Source organism: Scyliorhinus torazame, chromosome 1 (genome assembly GCF_047496885.1).
Source record: "Scyliorhinus torazame isolate Kashiwa2021f chromosome 1, sScyTor2.1, whole genome shotgun sequence".
Classification (NCBI taxonomy): domain Eukaryota; kingdom Metazoa; phylum Chordata; class Chondrichthyes; order Carcharhiniformes; family Scyliorhinidae; genus Scyliorhinus; species Scyliorhinus torazame.
This window is the reverse complement of record NC_092707.1, coordinates 397,404,120-397,410,119: the sequence shown is the minus strand read 5'-3', so window position 1 is coordinate 397,410,119 and position 6,000 is coordinate 397,404,120.

Below are 6,000 nucleotides of genomic sequence, written 5' to 3'. Positions count from 1 at the left end.
TCCCTGTAGCCCTGCAAATGTTTCCTTTTCAGATAATGATCCAATTCCCTTTTAATTGGTGAGGTCGGCATGGTAGCACAGTGGTTAGCACTGTTGCTTCACAGCTCCAGGGCCCCAGGTTCGATTCCTGGCTTGGGTCACTGTCTGTGCGGAAGCTGCACGTTCTCCCCGTGTCTGCGTGGGTTTCCTCCGGGTGCTCCGGTTTTCTCCCATAAGTCCCGAAAAACGTGCTTGTTAGGTAATTTGGACATTCTGAATTCTCCCTCCGTGTACCCGAACAGGTGCCGGAATGTGGCTTTGCACAGTAACATCATTGCAGTGTTAATGTAAGCCTACTTGTGACAATAAAGATTATTAGCATTAATAGACTATCCTCCACTACACTCTCCGGTACTGCATTCCAGAACGTAATCATTTGCTACATGAAAGAGGTTTTTCTCATTTCCCCATTGTTTCTTTTGCCAGTTATCTCAAATCTGTGCCCCAGTCCTTCCACGTTTGGAAACAGCTTCTCCCTATCTCCTCTGTACAGTCCTGTCATGATTTTGAACACCTTTATCAATCTCCTCTCAACCTTCTCTTCTCCAAGAACAGTCCCAGCTTCTCCAATCAATCCACATAGTTCCTCATGTCTGGAACTACTCTCATGAGTTTTTTTCTGCTCTCTAATGCCTTCACATCTTTCCTAAACTGTGGTGCCCAGAACTACACATCCAGCTGAGGCTAAACAGGGCAACACGGTAGCATTGTGGATAGCACAATTGCTTCACAGCTCCAGGGTCCCAGGTTCAATTCCCCGCTGGGTCACTGTCTGTGCGGAGTCTGCACATCCTCCCCGTGTGTGCGTGGGTTTCCTCCGGGTGCTCCGGTTTCCCCCCCACAGTCCAAAGATGTGCAGGGTAGGTGGATTGGCCATGATAAATTGCCCTTAGTGTCCAAAATTGCCCTTAGTGTTGGGTGGGGTTACTGGGTTATGGGGATAGGGTGGAGGTGTTGACCTTGGGTAGGGTGCTCTTTCCAAGAGCCGGTGCAGACTCGACGGGCCGAATGGCCTCCTTCTGCACTGTAAATTCTATGATAATCTATTCTATGATAAACTTAGTGTTCTAAGTAGGTTTATCATAGCTTCCTTGCTTTTGCACTCCATACTTATAAAACCCAGTAAACTTAACCTGTCTTGCTTCAATACTTTTTGCACATATACCCCCAGGTCCCTCTGCTCCTACACCCACTTAAAGATTATATACTTTATTTTAAATAGATTCTGCATTAACGAGGTTATCGGGGTAGGGCGGGAATGTGGGGTTGAGGTTACAATCAGATCAGCACTTGACTGCCCATTCCACTAACCTGTCTATGTCCTTTTGAAGTTTAGCACAATCCTCCAGTATGCACTTCTGCAGTATTTTGCTTTCAAATCAAAATAAAATCCCCATTCCCAGGAGTGATGGTGCACTCTAGTCACCCCAGTGCCCAGCATACTAGCAGACACCACATGCTCCTTCTCCAGGAAAATAGGTGCAGATGTATCTACGCAAGAGAGGCATTTAACCAGGCCAAACAACCCCCACTGCCAGCAGATTTGGCCAAAGGAGCATCTCAATCAGATAGTCGATGAGGGACTCCAACCATGCACACTTTATATAAATCTGAAGCAAAGGCACATGTCAGATAACCATAGTGAAACCGTACACCTTTTACTGTACTGAGATCAATCCAATGCTCACTTACTATTGTTCCTGGTGCCTTGATCAAGAGCTTCTTAAGATTTAACTGGTCGATACGCATTTAAGGATCTTGAATACATCAATCAAATCTCTTCTCAGTTTCCTTTCCTCCAGTGGAAACAAACTGAGATTCTGTTGTCTCTCCTTATAGCTCAGGTTGCCTGTTTCCCACATCAATCAGATCAGTACCCTTCACTGCTCCTTTACCAGTGGCATAATGGCCTTTTTGGAAAGGCGGCGGTGATCAGAAATGCAGGCAATGCCCCAAATGCAGGTGAACCAATGTTGTGTGCAGACTGGGCCAATTGAGACAGTCTTTTCTCGAGGTGAAGTTGCTGAGCCACCTTCTTGAAATGTCTGCAGTTAGGGTTGCTCCCTTTACCAATCATGGCTCCAATTTCTGAGACAGTTTTCATAGTGGAAGGCATTCAACGTTTGGCTTTTCGACTTTATCAATGCACTTTTTCTAGCCCAGCAGCACAAAACAGGAAACTGGAAGCAGGGTTCCCTTGCGTCTGTACCTCTCGGGGGACTTTCTTTTCCAGCCGTGGACCCAGTCCAGGGATCTGCTAAGCTTTCCAGGTGCTAGATGGGGATATGAATTTTCTCAGCAGGCAGCGGCAAATTCAGCCAGTTGTCCTTGGCTTATTTGCTCACTCCTTTAGAAATTCTGTCTCCTGGCTAGGTTGGGCTGGGTTGGCTCCTTGTTCTCCCTTCTCTCTCTCTCGAGCGTCGACTAGAGGACGGATCAACTCTGAGACTCAAAGCTTTCTCAATGCTCAGTCTCAGCGGGAAAAAAGTGGGGTTTTTTTGCAAAAAAGATACTTTATTTGTAAAATATCTGAAAGAACATTACAAACCTTTCAAAATGGACATCATTCAAAGTGCAATAATATTCAGGTTCTCCACATACATCATGTTGCACTCTGAGGTGCTTCTATGCATAAATGTACCATATCATCACAGTGCATCTGTGTAAAAGTGCTGCCTGCGTTTGCAGTTCCTGTTCATTTAAATCAGGCTTATCCAACATAAGGCCTGAGGGCTGAATGCAGCTCTCAAAGCCCCTCTATATGGCCCTCCGAGCCAGTTTTCAAAATGCGGGTCAAACAGTTATGTTTGAATAGAAGCATCTGCATGGAACTGCTCCTTAAATCACAGACTGTTTCTTTCCCACTGTTGCTGATGATAGGATCATTATTAGCAGCAAATGTTGGAGAGAAACAGTCTGTAATTAGAGCACCAATGAACACCAGCAGCAGTAAAGTTTGGGCCTGGGTGCCAAGAGCCTTGGAGCTGAAGACCAGGACCCAAGGAGTGGTGCCCAAGGAGCCAAAGGCTGAGGAGCCAAGGAACAGGGGCGGCAAGCCAAGGGTTGGGATCCAAGTAGCGGGTCCCAGAGAGCTGGAAGCCAAGGAGCAGTGCCCAGGAGTCAAGGGCCAGGGAGCTGCAGGCCGGGTGCAAGGTCTTGCGAGTAGAGATGCTGGGGAATGGGGCCCGGGGAACACAGGTGCCAAGGGGCAGGACCATTGACGTCCGAAACGGGGGTGTGGGGGGGGGGGGGTGGGGAGTGATCAGGGTGTGGTGGGTAGAGAGTGCAGAGCTGGAATGTGTCCATATGTCTGGCCCACTCCCAGTATCAGGGTTCTCATTCATCTCACCCACCATCATGTACTCTTTTTTTTTTTTAAATAATATTTTATTGAAAATTTTTGGTCAACCAACACAGTACACTGTGCATCCTTTACACAACATTGTAACAATACAGATAATAATAATGACCTTTTTTATTTAAACAAAAACAACAACAAATAAATAAATATTAAATAACAAAAAATAAAAACTAGCCCTAATTGGCAACTGCCTTGTCTCAGGCCACCCCCCCGCCATCCCCCCCCATCCCTCCCCCCCCCCCCCCCCCAAATCCTGGGCCGCTGCTGCTGCCTTCTTTGTTTTCCCCCATCTATCTTTCCGCAAGATATTCGACGAACGGTTGCCACCGCCTAGTAAACCCTTGAGCCGACCCCCTTACGACGAACTTAATCCGCTCTAACTTTATGAACCCCGCCATATCATTTATCCAGGTCTCCACCCCCGGGGGCTTGGCTTCTTTCCACATTAGCAATATTCTGCGCCGGGCTACTAGGGACGCAAAGGCCAAAACATCGGCCTCTTTCGCCTCCTACACTCCCGGCTTTTGTGCAACCCCAAATATAGCCAACCCCCAGCTTGGTTCGACCCGGACTCCTACTACTTTCGAAAGCACCTTTGTCACCCCCATCCAAAACCCCTGTAGTGCCGGGCATGACCAAAACATATGGGTATGATTCGCTGGGCTTCTCGAGCACCTCGCACACCTATCCTCCACCCCAAAAAATTTACTGAGCCGTGTTCCAGTCATATGTGCCCTGTGTAATACCTTAAACTGAATCAGGCTTAGCCTGGCGCACGAGGACGACGAGTTTACCCTGTTTAGGGCATCTGACCACATCCCCTCCTCGATCTCCTCCCCTAGCTCTTCTTCCCATTTCCCTTTTAGTTCGTCCATCATAGTCTCCCCTTCGTCTCTCATTTCCCTATATATATCCGACACCTTACCGTCCCCCACCCATTTCTTTGAGATGACTCTGTCCTGCACCTCTTGTGTCGGGAGCTGCGGGAATTCCCTCACCTGTTGCCTCGCAAAAGCCCTCAATTGCATGTACCTGAATGCATTCCCTTGGGGCAACCCATATTTCTCGGTCAGCGCTCCCAGACTCGTAAACCTCCCATCCACAAACAGATCCTTCAATTGCGTTATACCTGCTCTTTGCCACATTCCATATCCCCCATCCATTCCCCCCGGGGCAAACCTATGGTTGTTTCTTATCGGGGACCCCCCCAGTGCTCCGGTCTTTCCCCTATGTCGTCTCCACTGTCCCCAAATCTTCAGTGTAGCTACCACCACCGGACTCGTGGTATAGTTCCTTGGTGAGAACGGCAATGGGGCTGTCACCATAGCCTGCAGGCTGGTCCCCCTACAGGACGCCCTCTCTAATCTCTTCCACGCCGCTCCTTCCTCCTCTCCCATCCACTTACTCACCATTGAAATATTAGCGGCCCAATAATACTCACTTAGGCTCGGTAGTGCCAGCCCCCCCCTATCCCTACTACGCTGTAAGAATCCCTTCCTCACTCTTGGAGTCTTCCCGGCCCAAACAAAACCCATGATACTCTTTTCTATCCTTTTGAAAAAAGCCTTCGTGATCACCACCGGGAGGCACTGAAACACAAAAAGGAATCTCGGGAGGACCACCATCTTAACCGCCTGCACCCTCCCTGCCATTGACAATGCTACCATATCCCATCTCTTGAAATCTTCCTCCATCTGTTCCACCAACCGCGTCAAATTTAGCCTGTGCAATGTGCCCCAATTCTTAGCTATCTGGATCCCCAGGTAACGAAAGTCTCTTGTTACCTTCCTCAACGGTAGGTCTTCTATTTCTCTACTCTGCTCCCCTGGATGCACCACAAACAGCTCACTCTTCCCCATGTTCAATTTATACCCTGAAAAATCCCCAAACTCCCCAAGTATCCGCATTATTTCTGGCATCCCCTCCGCTGGATCCGCCACATATAGTAGCAGATCATCCGCATATAAAGATACCCGGTGTTCTTCTCCTCCCCTAAGTATTCCCCTCCATCTCTTGGAACCTCTCAGCGCTATCGCCAGGGGCTCAATCGCCAGTGCAAACAGTAGTGGGGACAGAGGACATCCCTGCCTTGTCCCTCTCTGGAGCCGAAAATATGCCGATCCCCGTCCATTCGTGACCACACTCGCCACTGGGGCCCTATACAACAGCTGCACCCATCTAACATACCCCTCTCCGAACCCAAATCTCCTCAACACCTCCCACAGATAATCCCATTCCACTCTATCAAATGCTTTCTCGGCATCCATCGCCACTACTATCTCCGTTTCACCCCCTGGTGGGGCCATCATCATTACCCCTAACAACCTCCGTATGTTCGTGTTCAGCTGTCTCCCCTTCACAAACCCAGTTTGGTCTTCATGAACCACCCCCGGGACACATTCCTCTATTCTCATTGCCATTACCTTGGCCAGGACCTTGGCATCCACATTGAGGAGGGAAATTGGTCTGTAGGACCCGCATTGTAGCGGATCCTTTTCCTTCTTTAAAAGAAGCGATATCGTTGCTTCTGACATAGTCGGGGGCAGTTGTCCCCTTTCCTTTGCCTCGTTAAAGGTCCTCGTCAGTAGCGGGGCGAGCAA